This window comes from Triturus cristatus, chromosome 11, assembly GCF_964204655.1.
Source record: "Triturus cristatus chromosome 11, aTriCri1.1, whole genome shotgun sequence".
In the NCBI taxonomy this organism is placed as follows: domain Eukaryota; kingdom Metazoa; phylum Chordata; class Amphibia; order Caudata; family Salamandridae; genus Triturus; species Triturus cristatus.
This window is the reverse complement of record NC_140594.1, coordinates 986,618,114-986,634,688: the sequence shown is the minus strand read 5'-3', so window position 1 is coordinate 986,634,688 and position 16,575 is coordinate 986,618,114.

The following is a 16,575-nucleotide window of genomic DNA, read 5'->3' as shown; positions in this document are numbered from 1 at the left end:
CCACCACTTCCACCATACATCCTGGCCCACACCTCAACAGGATGGAGCCCACCCCCACCCCACCCAGAAGCAGTTGGAAGCCATTCCAGTACACCAAACAAACTTACAGGTAGGTAGCCATCTTCACAATGAGGGTGTTTGTGGGTGGAAGGCCAGCACTACAACACCCACCATGCCCCCTGTCTCACACCTCAGCAGGATGGAGCCCTCCTCCCACCCCATCCAGAAGCAGTTGGAAGCCATTGCAGTACACCAAACAAACTTACAGGTAGATAGCCATCTTCACAATGAGGGTGTTTGTGGGTGGAAGGCCAGCACTACAACTCCCACCATGCCCCCTGTCCCACACCACAGCAGGATGGAGCCCTCCCCCCACCCCATCCAGAAGCAGTTGGAAGCCATTGCAGTACACCAAACAAACTTACGTAGGCAGACATATGATTCTGTCCTGTGACCCCACTGAGCAGGATGTAACTGGCCACCATGCACACACACATGTGTGATATCACAAACACAAATGAGGGCACATTACAGGTAAGTAGCCAGTACGTGCACCCACTCATTCGTCACAAATGAAATGGTGCCATATGAGAACACCAGCCCTCTCATTGCACAAAGAGGCACACCTACCCCATTGCCAAGCACAGTGTGTACACAGGTAAGCTAAGGAAACTGTCACAGTTACCAAAGTGTGACACACTAATTCACAAGTAGAAGAAAGTCAGGGCATAATCATGCACAGCACCTATTTACATGTGCATCGCCATGGGGCAAGTGCAACAAGGACCATTTGAAAAATACGAAAGCATGTGTGGTGGTACAAATCAAGATATGCACATGACAGGACAAAGGTATGCAGGAGATGACAATGGCCAGTCTATGGCCAGATGTGACGCCTGCCAGGTCACACATATCAACAATGAGCCCTCAATTAAAAACATGTTGTGCCAGGCCCTAGATGGCAACAAGTCCCTGTAATCATTAACTGTGCACGGGTCGCATGGTATGCCTTGACACCTTACACCTTGAACAAGTAATGCCTGTACCACTGCATCATGTCAGGAAGCACAGCAGTGCATATAGTAAACAATGTGATTATCTGTCAATTGTGCAGTGTACAAAAAGTGAATGACACACAGCTAACACAAAGCTTGCCGGGTGCACTACAATGACCATTTCCCATCTGACCCACAGGTGACCAAGAACTCACTGCAGAGGACAACACCAGCAACCTGCAGAGCCGGTCTCCCCCCGATGACACCCAGCTTATCCTGTCCTTAGAAGGTGAGCAATCAGATTCTTTAATAGATTTTCATGCTTGTCTGCAGGATAGAGCGACCTGGCTTAGGGAGAACTCCCTTCAATTTAACTGTGAGAAGACAGATAACTTACATTGCGCAACAGGAAGAATTCCCCCCTTATTTCCATCTAACTTTTGGCCAACTGCTGCTAGCGCCTCATTGGCTCCCAGTACCGCTGTGCGTAATCCGGGAGTCATGTTTGATAACAAGTTGACATTAGAGAAACACGTCAACAAGACAGTTGGGAGTTGTTTTAGCTTGATTAGGGCCTTTCGAAAAATCTTTCCGATGTTTTCATTAGAGGCTAGGACATTGATAGTCCGAAGTACTATCCTCGGCAGGTTGGACTACTGCAATGCTCCGCTCCTGGATTCCCCAGGGTATCTGATTGAGAGATTGCAGAGAATACATTCCATGGCCGCAAAGATAGCACTGGGATGATCACGTCGTTCCTCTGCCTCTCTGGCACTCTCTGACTTACATTGGCTACCAGACCTGCAGAGAATACAATTTAAGGCCTTGTGCATGTTGTTTAAGGCCCTACATGGACATGGACCTAAATCCCTGCAGGAAAAATTTAGTTGGTATGCCCCCCCTCGGTTGCTTCGTTCATACTCATCAAATCTGGTGAGGGTGCATAGAGTCAGGATAGTTAAATCAGGAGGCCGGGCCTTCTGCACAGCAGCTCCCCAGCTCTCGAATACACTCCCATTGGACATTCGACAGATAGATAATCTGCTGCAGTTCAGAAAAAGGATAAAATCCTGGCTCTTTCCCCGAGCCCGCCTTCTAGCCCCCTGCTAATTCCGCCTGGCAGGGGCCTAGTCTGTTTTACACTCAGTGAACATCTTAACATAGCGCCAGGTTACCCGCAGGGTGTCAGCTGCGCTTTATAAGCAACTATAATAATAAGAATAATAATACCCGGTACATGGACTCTCGGATGTTGACTCCCAGGACTCCATGGACGATGAGCTCGGAGCCGGCCCATCTGGTGTGCCAGGGAGCAAAAGGTCCCAGGACCCCATCATCCCCCACCACATCTGCGCCAACAGAAACTTCACTGCAGACCCCTGCTGTCATGGCTTGTGCAGCCATTGCCACCACCACCACCACCACCAACAGTGCTGCCTGCAACACCCTCCCTGTCCCAGAGGATGACCAGCACACACCACCAACGGAGGAGGGCAGGGAGAGGATGCGGGTGCCCACAGTGGTGAGGCAACAGGTCCGTGGCAGCAGGGCAGGTGGGAGGGGCAGGGTCACCCACAGACACCAGGAGGCTGGGACCCAATCCCTGGAACACATCACCAGAGTCCTTGGTGCATACGACCAGGCCCAGGGACAAATGGTCCAGTCGGACCAACTGTTACACAAGCTCATCCTGCTGATGAGGTCCATCGACACCAGCATGGGACCAATTGTGGACCTCTTGGGCCAGCAAGTGGCGATACTGAGGGACAGGCCTGCGCCACAAACAACACCTCCACCTCCCTCTGGTGGGCAGCAGGATTACAGTTCACCATCCTCCCCTGCGCACACAGAGTGGGGTGAATCCTCAGACCCCACTGGTGCTACAGCAGGACCACCCCTGCCAAACGACGAAGGGGCCGTCCTAAGAAGACCCTGGGAGTATCTGGAGGCAAAGCACCTGCCAGACGCCGGTCACGGAGCCAACCATGATGGCAACCCTCTCCACCACTGCATTGACTTTTTGAACTGTCCTTCCCCACACTACCATGTGAATGGCATCTGTCTGTTGGACTGGGTCACCACATCAATGTGCTGACTACTCGATTATCTCATTTACCACAACTGTCAACTCACTGCTCCACCCCCCAACACTGGAAATTTACACCCCCTCGCATCTCACCATTGCAAATAAAATATCCTTACACACATGTTGTTGTGTCTGCTCCGTCTTTATTGCAGGATGTACAGTCTTCAACATGATCACAATGTACCAGGAGCATGGGCTGCATGTAGGCAAGGAGAAGTTGAAGGCACCTAGGGAAATACAACAGAGCTACTTTCACTGGTCTGGGTGTGGCATCACAGATATCACACAACCCCTACCATCAGGATAACCCAACATGCACATGTCACAATGGGCAACAAGTGTCAACATACATGTCCTGTAGATGTTCCCAAATTACCTGTCCCAGGAACATTGTCAAACACCGCTGAGTCTACAACTGGCTGCTGTTACAATTCTCACATGCCCCTTCACAACAAAAGCAATATCAGCAGACAATGGGTATCAAGTGACGAATCAAATTCGGCCTCCTCCTATTTGAGACGATAGTGAACACATGCCAATGCAATACATCATGTGCACAGAATATCACGTTCTGGATGACACAATGAAAACAATGACTGACATCAATCTTGACTAATAGACCAGCTCACATGTAGGGACACCTTCATCTACACAAATGCCACACCTGTCAACTTACACAAGACAAGTACCTCAAACACCACCTTGGTCAATGTGAATGCACATGGGGATATGGCCCCATTTCACATGGGCCCGCCTGGGAGTATAGCATCCAGCATATGTGTAACTAATCAAACCCATTGTCTCATACCTAGCTGCTGTACCTGTCACACCTCAATGCGTCATTACAACCTGGCACACATCCACCACACAATGACCACAGTTGGCGCTGGAATGACGGATGTGTGCATGAGCAGACATGAGAGGCAATGCAAAATAGTTAAAATTCATTGAGACAAGCATCGCTGTGATTGTCACTGCACCTCAACACATTGACATGTGTACACATTGTGGAGTCCAGAACAACACTGTCCTGCCTACACCAAAATCAAATCCATAAGTGACATGAGAGTGGGTACAGGCAAATCTACGAAACACACACAAACATGGCATGTGTAGCCATCAGTGGAGTAAATGGAACATTGGCATTGTATGCCCAATGATGTTCCATTGACCATGTTGGCACTGTGCCCTGTTGATGTTTGACAGATGGCCATTGCAATTGTATGGCACCCAAATAGCGGTAGCTACCGCCTGGCCCTGGCAGTGTGTCACCAGCACCCCCATTCACACAAGTGTGGTACTGATAGGCATGGAGACGTGTGGAAATGGCGGTTGGCATGCTCTGCCGCCTGAATAGCGGAGCCTTGTGTCAATGTATGGCACCCGAATCGCGGAAGCTACCACCTGGCCCTGGCGGTGAGTCAATTAAACAACAACAAACCCCTTCAAACAATATTAACAGCAGAGAACCGTCCCACAAAAGAGAATAACACTATTCTATAACATTATTTTGTTTTTATTATCAAAAATATTTATTTTCCTCAGTAAATTAATATTCATATTTTTATCAATACATCCATACAGTTGTACTCTTCATACATATGGAAAGAGTCTCAGAAAACGATGAAGCAGTATATTTAAATAAGGTACATGATTCAACAATTCAAACTAAATAACATATCATACACAACAGAAAAGATTTTGATAAATTGAAGCAACAAAGGACACAAATCATGAAAAACACACATAACAATAATATACATCAAGGAAAATATACAACACACAATTGCGCCGACGAGCGTTTCGGAATCCCATGTACCATCCTTCCTCAGGGCCCTGATGGTGTATTCAGAAACTTAAACCTGACTAATACATTAATTTATTCTGACCAATAATTTTCAAATATTTGTTGGAGCTTCGTCAATAACATCTGTGGGAACAGTTATCACAGCATTAGTCGTTTTTTTTAAATTATTCGCCCTATATACATCCAAATATTTCATGAGAACTTGAATTGAGAGTCAAGAGGTAATATAATCTATATAAGGTGCATTAGTAAGAATAGTCGTGATCCATAGAGACCAAGGAGAGTTTATAGAGAATTTATAAGACTTCACCCAGTGAAGAGAGCTCACTCAAAAAAAGAACTGAGCCAAGTGTGCCCAAAAGAAAACTATATAGAAATATCCAGCAATACATACTTGTTATGACAAAATTAATTAGAATAAGATGCTATCCATCATAGGGATTGCGTCAGTCACTAGAACTTTCTTGCAAAAATTCTGTATAAATACGGATCTTCTCAGGAAATAGATGCTTCATCAAAAAAGTCCCTGGGTAAAGATCACCAGAAGCTACAGGTGTATGATAGAAAAGCATAACTGAAAAAGAAGAATATAATCCACTTTATTTAATCTGAAAATCTATATGTCAAAGTTCTATAAGAACCAAAAATAACACCCACCTAATTCAGGTGATGTCCAAATATATCCATATTGGGGAATATCATAAAATTTGAATAAAATAATGTAAGTAGAAAATTCCGGTTTTGAATGAAACTGTATACAAAAGAAGAGAATAAAAGTCAGGAACAATCAGCCAAAACTCTTACTTATATTCGTCTCATAAGTGGCGTATCCAAGAATACTCGCGACTTACTTATTATTAGTTAGCTTGAATCACAGTAAGTTCATCCACTTAAGTCCGTACCTTCAAAGGCCTGTACTTATAAAGTTAACTTTACAAAGGTTCCTTTATCCCAGGACGAAAAAATCTGAAAGACAGGGTTGTAAAAGATCTAATATTGAGATACTGAACCGCTATATTATTCAGAGTTATTAGGAACAAGCTACTGACGTTCCTACTATATTTACATAAAGCTAATGTCCGGTATTAAGATGATTAATAATCCAAGGTTCTAGCTGTATACGAGACTCGAAAGAGGATTTAATTAATGAACTAGTCTAGAGAGACATCTTTAAAGACTTCCACAAAAACAATCTCAACCTCCGACAACTAAAACTGAAGAGGGGGCTGAAACTAGTAGGTAAGCCGATAGAAACAGCACCCTAGTCCTAATGCGGACAACTTACAAAAAGATCTAATCTAACTGCTACAACACTTCCTTAGTCCAGGGGAGAATTCTCTCACGAGTCTCGGATCCGCCAAATGTCTTCTGAGCGAAAAGTCTCGGAAGTAGTAAATCCTGGAAAAAGGCCCTCATATATAGTGCTAACGTTACACTTAATAGATCGAAACGCAAATCACCTGAATCTTTTCCGGGTAGTATAGTCCGTAAAGGTGCTTCAAACATATCATGATGAGGCCGCCATCTTAGGTTTGCGGAAATTAGTGAAACAGAAAAAGGACGTATCACGCTAGAGGGTAGCCTAATACGAATGGCAGAACACAAAAGGGCGCTGCCATCTTAAAGTCCCGAAGGTAAATACGGTATTGTCTGGTATATGTAAGACACTCTAAGTAATTAATAGATCTTATTTCGAAAAAGCCCATATGAATAAATCAGCTCAAATTCAGATCTCAAAATGCTGAAAAAGTACAAAAAAATCAAATCTAACTATTGACGGTATCGCGATAACCAACCCTGCAAAAGGTAAAAAAAGGGCTTCATAGGCACCACTCCAAAAGGACAAATGGATCTAAAGTCTCATATCCGTGTTCTCAAAAAGAAAATTAATACTCACCTCGGCGCGGGCAGCAAAAACCGCATAACCAGCCTCGGAGAAACCAAGCGGTAAGCAATATAAAGAGGTGGCCATCTTGGAACAGGGAAACAAAAGAAAAAACCCGATCTAATCAGTAATCATGGAACAAATTTCAATAAAATCATTCCAGACTTAGACTGAAAACAAGGACTACAATTCAGCAGAAATTAGAAGTAAGCCTGTACTTGAGGGACAACAATGTGTTAATTGGCAACATACAATGTCCATGGAAAACGCAAGGCTATAACTTTACATAATCGCGTTTTCCCAGGGAAGGGATTCATTCAGACCTGTCTCAAAAGTCTTGAGAGTATATATCCAGAAAACTTCTCTTTTCCATCTAAGGGCGTCAGTGTTGCCATCTTTAGGTGTATATACACGTTCTAGTGTCAGCCATTTAAGATCTTCAATAGAGTGTTGGTTCTCTAGCCAATGTTTCACTAGAGGGTCTCACACACGTTTATTATTTATGGCAGATTTATGCTCACTGAATCTGACACGCATCTCTCTGCTGGTTTCGCCCACATAACCTTTGCCACAAGTGCTAAGGATAAGATAAATCAAGTTTGAAGTCTTACAATTCGTAATTTCTTCAAAAAGAAACATCTTATTACCCCATTGCAGACTAGGAGTAGTTTTCACAAAAGGACAAGCATGGCATCCACCACATCTATGTGTGCCTAAGATAGGATTGGTTCCAGTAATGGAACGCTGAAGCATTTCATTCCTATCTGGTAACATGGATTTAACCAATACATTTCTCAGATTCCTGTTTCTGCGAAAGGCAAAGATGGGTTTCGGTATAGTCTTCATCTGATTGCTGGAATTGAGGATATGCCAGGAAGAATTAATCACTAGACGCAGTTTGTTATTAAAATTCGAATGCCTGGTAACACATACTAAATTCTCTTGGGTTTCCTTGGCTTTAGGTTGCAACAGGGTATCTCGATTGTAATATTTCGCCCTTTTGTAGGACTCCTTGATTATTCTGTATGGGTATCCTCTATTCCGAAGTTTGATTTTCAAATTTTCTGCATGGATTTCAAAAGATTTAATACAAGTACAGTTCCTGTGGAGCTGTAGGAACTGACTAAATGGAATACTGTCCTTTTGGCTGCGCGGATGGTAGCTATAGTATTGTAAAAGGGTGTTGCGTGCCGTGGGTTTTGTATACAGTGAAACCTCAATATGGTCATCTATAACTTGGATCCATATATCTAGGAACTCAATTTTTTCCTTGCTGATTTTAGGAATGAATTTCAGGTGTGGGTCACAAAGATTGACCCACAAAATGAATTCGGAGAGTTGTTCCTCAGGTCCACTCCAAATAAAAAAGATGTCATCAATGAACCTGAAATAATGTATGATATTCTCAGAGAATGGGGCCACCTCATTATAGATAAACTTATTCTCAAAAGCACCCATATACAAATTACCCACATTCGGAGCACAAGCCGCTCACATACTGATGCCCAGAGTTTGCTTATATATGGCTTTATCAAATTCGAAATAATTCTCCTGCAATACAACCGCAAGACACTCCAAGACAAAGAGATTATCAATGTTACTCGTGTTCTCAGCCAATGCATTTTTAACCGCTTCCAAAGCCCCAATCTGGGGTATGTTAGAGTACAAGGCCTCAATGTCCATTGAGACAAGAATGTCAGTGGTAGAGTTAAACCCTAGGCCCTCGATTTTACTTATCAAATGACCAGTGTCCCTCACAAAGGCTGGGAGGTTGCTGACCAAAGGTGCCAAGAAAACGTGAACAAATTTAGATAATGGTTCAGTATGTGAACCAATGGTAGAGACTATAGGTCTAAATGGAGGATTCTCCATATCTTTATGTACCTTGGGCAGGCCGTAAAGGACGGGAATCTGGAAATGATCTTTATTCAGATATTCGAATTCCTGTGTACAGATGCTTCCAGCGTCTAAAGCCCTTTGAGTAATATCCATAATATTATTCTTAATTCTTTGTTCAGGATAACTCATGACTTTAATATAGTTCTCTAGGATATTCAGCATCCTATGTATTTCGGCCTTGTACTTCTCGCTATCCATGATCACGATCCCACCACCCTTATCGCTGGGTTTAATCGTCACTTTTTTGTTATTAGCAAGTGACTGCATAGCCTTGTATTCTACATAAATCAAATTATAATGGGGTTTTGGTACAAATCTCATCATGTTGTTGATTTTAGTGTTTACAACCTTTTAAAAAATCCCTACCTCAGGGCCAATCTCATCCAAACTTGGAGTAAATATGGACTTAGGTCTCAGTCCCGATTGCGGAAGCTACTGCCTGGCCCCAGGGGTGTGTCACCAGCACCCCCATTCACACAAGTGTTGATAGGCATGGAGACATGTGGAAATGGCGGTTGGAATGCTCCGCCGCCTGAATGGCGGAGCCTCGTGTCAATGTATGGCACCCAAATCGCGGAAGCAACCACCTTGCCCCGGCGGTGTGTCACCAGCACCCCCATTCACACAAGTGCGGTACTGATAGGCATGGAGACATGTGGAAATGGCAGTTGGCATGCTCCTCCGCCTGAATGGTGGAGCCTCGTGTCAATGTATGGCACGCAAATCGTGGAAGCTACCACCTGGCCCCGGCAGTGTGTCACCAGCACCCCCATTCACACAAGTGCGGTACTGATAGGCATGGAGACATGTGGAAATGGCAGTTGGCATGCTCCGCTGCCAGAATGGCGGAGCCTCGTGTAAATGTATGGCACCCAAATTGTGGAAGCTACCGCCTGGCCCCGGCGGTGTGTCACAAGCACCCCCATTCACACAAGTGCGATACTGATAGGCATGGAGACATGTGGAAATGGCGGATGGCATGCTCCACCGCTAAAATCGTGGTATCGCACACCAGCCCCCTGCGGAGTGTCACCGCCATGGAGTTTGCCCTAGAGCCAATGCAAAGCTCGATAGCGGTGGCATGATGCAATTTTGAAGATCGCGGTAGACGTGCTCTGCCACCGCGGAGGCGGTCATTAGATGCATTTGAAAGATGCACCATCGCAGTAGCGCACACCGGTCCCCAGCGGTGTGTCACCGCCAAGGAGCATGCCCTTACAGCCAATGGAAACCTTGATAGTGGCGGCATGATGCAATTTTGAAGATCGCGGTAGGTGTGCTCCGCCACCGCGCAGGTGGTCATTGGATGCATTTGAAAGAGGCAGACCAGGACCACCAATTGCAGCAGCTTGGCACCTTTGAAACGACCCCAGGGGGCTATATATGTGTGGAAGTGAGCCTCACATTTCCACTGCTCCCAGAGCCTTCTGCCTGAGACCTCTCACTTGCTGCTGCTCCCAGAGCCTGCTGCCAGAGACCCCTCACCTTCTGCTGCCTCCAGGGACTGCTGCCAGAGACCCCTCACCTGCTGCTGCCTCCAGGGACTGCTGCCTGAGACCCCTCACCTGCTGCTGCTCCCAGAGCCTGCTGCCAGACACTGCTCACCTGCTGCTGCCTCCAGGGACTGCTGCCTGAGACCCCTCACCACCCAATTCCACTGCTGTTGTCTCATGTCCACAGTGATGGCAAGGACAGAGAAGATCCGTATCAGTCCCTTCACAAGCGAGGATCTGGAGGTCCTGGTGGTTGAGGTGCTCACACAGCGCCCAAGGCTATATGGTGCCCCAAATGTCATGATAAGTCTACGACAGTGGTGGGGTAGGGCAGGGGGCCACACATGTAGTTGGACTGATGCAGTATGTGGTTGGGAGTGTGGGGTAGTGTGGAAATGTGGATTTTCCTGATCAGTTATGTCCCCTATCTTGGACCCCAACGGTTCTATATGCATGTTACAAGTACATGTATGTTCCCTCCAGTTCCAGTTTCTAAGACGCAAACATATGTGTGTCTACCGTCGACATGTTCTCTGTCAGATCCGCCATCAATGGGCTGGATATTCGATTCCTAGGTATGACAGGCCACCGACTTTATATGGCTAAGTTACTTCATTTTTACAGTTCAGGCAAGTAGGCCCGATTCTGTCCTCAAGCCTTTCCCTGCTCTCTGTCTCTGACAGCTTCAGCTTGAGCTCGCATCTGTATCCATGAACTTTGTCCTACTCCCTGTGCAGCTAACGGTGCCTGCCTTGGCCAGTTTTCGCCTGTCTGCCAAGAAGTTGTATTTCACCTTCGAATTATCTATTTTGCTCTCCAGCCGATGCATTCCTGTCCAGTGATTTAGGTAAACATTTCCTTTAGCTCACAAGCAAAGGACTCAGCCTTTCCGTCCTCCTGCAAGTGATTCATAGCCCTGTTGCCATGGAAAGTTTTCTATCCCTCGCATCTCATATAGACACTTAGACGCTTGTACACGTACACAGTCAGTATAGAATAGATTCTGTCCGAGAGTCTCTTCCTTGAGGATAACATAGTTCTTTAAACATAGGATGTTAGATATGATTTGGGATTAGGTTGACTTGACCCCAGACTTCTCGTCTCCACATGTAGAGCTAAATGTCAAGCCCCCTTCACCCCCTAGTTGCACGTCAATTACACGTCATGCTGCCGCGCGCGCATCTATGCCAAGTATTATCTTATAGATCCACCTATGTCTGATAATTCTAACCAATCATGTTTCTTTTATTCCTTATTACGCCTAGTTTCGATTATGTCACTGTTTTGTCACTTTTCTTATCAAATGTTACGCCTTCTACATTCGTTTCATTGTAATGTACTTATTATAAAAATACATGTCTGTTAATAAATTATTGTACTTCACTTCCTGAACCCTCGTGGTGACGGAACCTGAAGGCCGCGACTCGAGTCGGCCATTTTGAATGGAATAAAGCCCATTAGAAAACCTCTTATACCACGGATTCTGCCTCTTGTTATTTTGAGCTATTTATTTTAATTTAAGATTCCGTATGAAATTCAGTCCGGTATTTTTATTTACCACATAATGGCGCCCGAATAGGGACACTTTCTCATCTCACGCGCCGGCGGTGCGTTGCAGGCCCGGTCTCCTGCCACAGCTGGACGGACCATAAACGCGTACCAGCAGGATTTCCTGTAAGCTCCCTCCGGTCAAGCGGGGGCGACTGAGGCTGCGATCAACCCAGACGAGGCGGTGAGAAGTGCGAAGTATCCCGACCAGAGCCTAGCTGAGAGAGCAAGATCCGAGGTATACAGAGGCCCACCAGGTTTTCCGAAATCCCGACGTCCAGAGGGTCCGATGTCCGCAGTTATCGAGTCCTGTCCATTCTCTGAGGCCTTCCGTTTCAAGGAGCTACTCGGTGAGTACCATCGCCGGGGAGGCGTGTTGACGCGCACATAGGTTGTGCCGGTCAAGACGGATTTGGGTACACAAATCCGGTCTGCACTGTTTAGCAGTGTATATGTACTGTTTAGCAGTATATCAAGTATTCCGAAGTATTCAGTTATTGTCAAGAATTCAGCGTGGTGATTAGTTAGGCAGACTGTCATCATTGTCGATCATTGTTATAATGTTTAATGTTTAATGTTTAAAGTATTCAGAAAATGTCTTGCATATTGTGGTATGAATGACTGTTCATTGTTCACTGTTCATTATTGTGTTTCTCGTATTAAGCAAGTTCAAGAGTAAGTATCAGATCAGTTGTCAATATGCCGCTCTTCTCGAAGTTAAGACAGATTACTACCAGAAAAGGGGTGCTTGAAGAAGCAGTTCCTATTCCTCCTAGAGACACTCCAGGACATTTCATGTACCATAAGCATGGCTTAGATGCCATATTGTTTCTTGATCTATGGGTAGATTATACCAAAGGATTACCGGAAAGTCAAAGGTGGCCCATAGCGGGAACCTGGGATGCAGAGTGCATCATGAAAGTGGAGGAAGAGTTATGGAAAAGAAAGGTCAGACAGTCACAGAAAGACGCTGTTGAGTTATGGCGTAAAGAATCTCATAGACGAACAGAAAAAGCACGTAGACAAGAAGAGAGGAGTAAAGAAAGTTCAAATAAAGTTCAAGAAAATCTATTAATTGAGGAAGGTATCCGAGTGAAATCAGAACAAGTGAATAGACAAAGAAATGCTCTTATGAATGGTATGTATCCCCTTCTAGCCGAAGGACTACCTAAGGCTGTTACAGAGATGCCAAAAGACTTGCCACCCCCATTATTTCCAATTAAGGTACATCCAAAGGGGCATCCCAGAACCGCAGAAGATGTTTTTCTTTCCTCATACCTAGACGATGCAGCTCCCGAGTATGCTAACGCCACACCACATAGACCGTCTGGCGGAGGGGTTCAACGTCAGGATCAGGTATCTGTCCCCGTGCAACAGCAAGTACCGACACAAGCGTCGGCAAGCACATCTGTTTCCGCATCTGTCTCCGCAGTCGACTCTACAGGGGTATCGACACCCATAGTTGCTGTGTCACGTTCAACGAATCCATTCACACCCGACGCCCCAGATGGGGCCACGGGAGGTGCTAGCAGTACCTTTACACCACCCAGAATAAATAAACTTGTTTTTCAAGAGTCAGCGCATTCACGTACACCTAAATTTGTAAATGAACGTACGCTTAAGGAACTCCTTGTAAATTGTAGATATGACCCCGTGGTCGGTAAAGAGGACGAAATGGTCCTGGCATCATTACGTATCAGACGAGCCGCAGAGTATTTAGCAAGGTTACCAGGAATGACTACGCATCTAGATAACATATATCATTTTGTTCAAACAGGACGAGATCCAGGATGTATTAACAGAGCTATGGAATTCCAGAAAGTAGAGATACAGGGGGAACTGTTACGTTTCCTCATAAACTGTGTAATCAGAAATCAAGATCGTCCGGGGGTAGACCCGAATGCAATGCTTATTCTTACAAGATGGAGTCAGAATATATCAGAAGGGAGACACGATAAGCAAAATTGTATAATAGCCATGTGCCGAAAAATACGTAAAGAAATAGAGCGTATTCATGAAGAGAGATTGGGAACAGACGAGTTTGAGCAAGATGAAGCGTCCGAATCAGGGAATTCCGCAAGACAGTCAGAGACCATAGCCTATGTAGGCAAAGGAAGATACTGTGAAAATACTAGATGTTTTTCTGATCCCATACACTCTGTATGTCCAAATAATAGCAGAACGTATCCGACGCCTGTAATAAATCTGAAATCTCCTGAACATTCGTTTCAAGCCGCAGATAAAATACTACGAGAACGAAGAGGTTACCACCTCCTCGATTCCATGGATGAGCAAGAATTAGCCAGATCAGCCGTTCACTGGATTGACAGTCCTGAAAAATACGGTGATGAGACCGTAGCACACACGTTTTTTAACCTCAGTACAGATGAACAACGTTTAGCTGGAATATATATGATTCAGCAACTCCTCATATTATATAAGAGCCAACATGCTGACCCTGGTCCTTTACCTGATATATTAACGGAACTACTCACGAACAGATGGAGAGGTTCTAGTAACAAGCTAATTAAAGAGATATTAGTGTCACGTAAGCAGTACGTCCTTTTTGTAAATCCAGATTCTCTCTCCTTGCCCCCCAGAGAAAGAGCACCGTACTACATGGATAGACAAAATCCTTTACGGGAAGTGCACCCAATAAAAGGCGAAGACAATGAGTTTCACCGTGTATTTGTTTACACTCCCATATCAAAAATGGAATTATTAGAAATGAAAAAAGTAGTACCTAGTCATGACAAAGACCCAGCGGGTTTCCACCGAGAAATTAAAGACATGTTACTGATGGGAGAGTACACCTTTCCTGATATTATGACGATATTAAAGGTGCTTTTGCCTGCTGGCATATATGAAAAACTGAAAGAAAAAGAGTGGGAAGTGGGAGACCAAAAGATAGACTGGACAGCATTAGCAGAGGAAGAAAGGGGCCGAGCTGCAGGTTCAGGGCTCGGGGATAAAGTTAAACTATTACCAGGTTTACTAGTACAGGTACTGCCACGTTTATTAACTACAAAAAAGGAAGATTGGGGTGCAATCACAGCCTGTAAACAAAAGCAAGATGAAGACACCAGCGATTATTATGCTCGATTTGAAAAATGTTTTGGTATAAATAGTGGTATAAAAGCAAGTAGTGACTCATATCCACATCTATTTGTGACAAAATTAGTGGAAAATGCATTGCCTCCAGTAAAGAATAGAATATTGAAATTCGAGAGTACCTGGCAAAGTAACACTCCGTCGCAAATGCTACAAATGTTACAGTATCATCACAATAGAATTAGGGATGAACAAGAACACGAGCATAGACGCATGAAGGATACAAAAATGAAAATGCTAGTTTCTCAGACAGTACCAGCAGATGGTCACAAAAAGGGTGTGACACATTCTGGTGATTCTGCAGTTCCTGTAAAAGGAACCTGCAATTACTGTAAACAACTAGGCCATTATGTACATGATTGTCAAGTCCTGAAACGTAATATAGCTACAGGTATTGCAAAAGAGAGACCACGATTAGTTAGACAAGATCAGAATGAACAAGGAGCTATGCAGCATGGACAGTCCATGCCAGTTCAGCAACAGTCCATGCCAGCCTCACAGCAACCCATACAGTTTGTGCCAGCTGCACCACCGTTGCCTGCTACTGCCACACAAACCACAACACGACAAATGTATCAGACTGCACAGTATGAATACCCTGAGTATCAGCGTTACGCATGAACCAGCCTAGAGAGGGAAGTTGACTTACCGCTTATCGAGATTCCTGTAGATCAAGAAGGACCTTATGTACATAGTGAATTATTAGGTCAAGATAGAAAATTCTTACTCGATACAGGGGCAAGTCGAACAACCATAAAACGTAGTGAAGTTCCAGGGGCACCCCTCTCAGGCTCTCAAAATGTTTCCCTTGGTTTTTCAGGAAAACCTATTGTTAATGAAGTATCACAGCCTCTACCACTTACGATAGGACCTTTGACACGAACTACAGATTTATTACTTACTAAATCATGCCCAGAAAATCTGTTAGGAATTAAAACTCTGAAAGCACTAGGAGCCATAATATGTTGTTCTCCGGAAGGAGTAAGGTTGTTTTTGCGTGATTTTAAAGGTCACTATGTGTCTAGAGACATGGATCCCCGACTACAGACTTTACCAGTACATCTATGGGCACAAGGCCCTACGGATGTTGGCTGCATGAACATTACACCATATCGAGTTACATTGAAAGCAGGAGTGGTACTACCACGAATGCGACAATACAAGTTACCGCATGATGCTGTAGTGGCTTTGTTGAAAATCATTGATGAGCTAATTGCCCAGGGAGTAGTTGTAGAAACAGACTCCAATGTATGTAATTCACCGATAATTCCGATTCTTAAACGAACTGATCCTACTGCTCCACCAGTGTACCGATTGGTTATTGATTTGCGTGAACTAAACAAGTGTATTGTACCACAATTCCCTGTGGTCCCTGATATATCATCATTGTTGACAGCAATTGATTCCGAAGCAACATTTTTTACTGTAATTGATCTCAAGAATGCCTTTTTCAGCGTCCCAATAGATCCGGAAAGCCAATACTTGTTCGGATTCAGTTTAAATGGGCGCAGCTTTAAATTCTCACGCGCTCCCCAAGGATTTACAGAAAGCCCCAGCATCTACAGCCAAGCACTGAAACGAGAACTTGACAGTATCCACATGCCAGTCAATACTGCACTGCTTCAATATGTCGATGATCTGCTGATCACCGCGAGAAGCGAGTCAGAATGTGAAAAAGCTTCTCTGACAGTTTTACATTTCCTAGCCGACAAGGGGCACAAGGTGTCCCCTTCTAAGCTGCAATTCTGTGT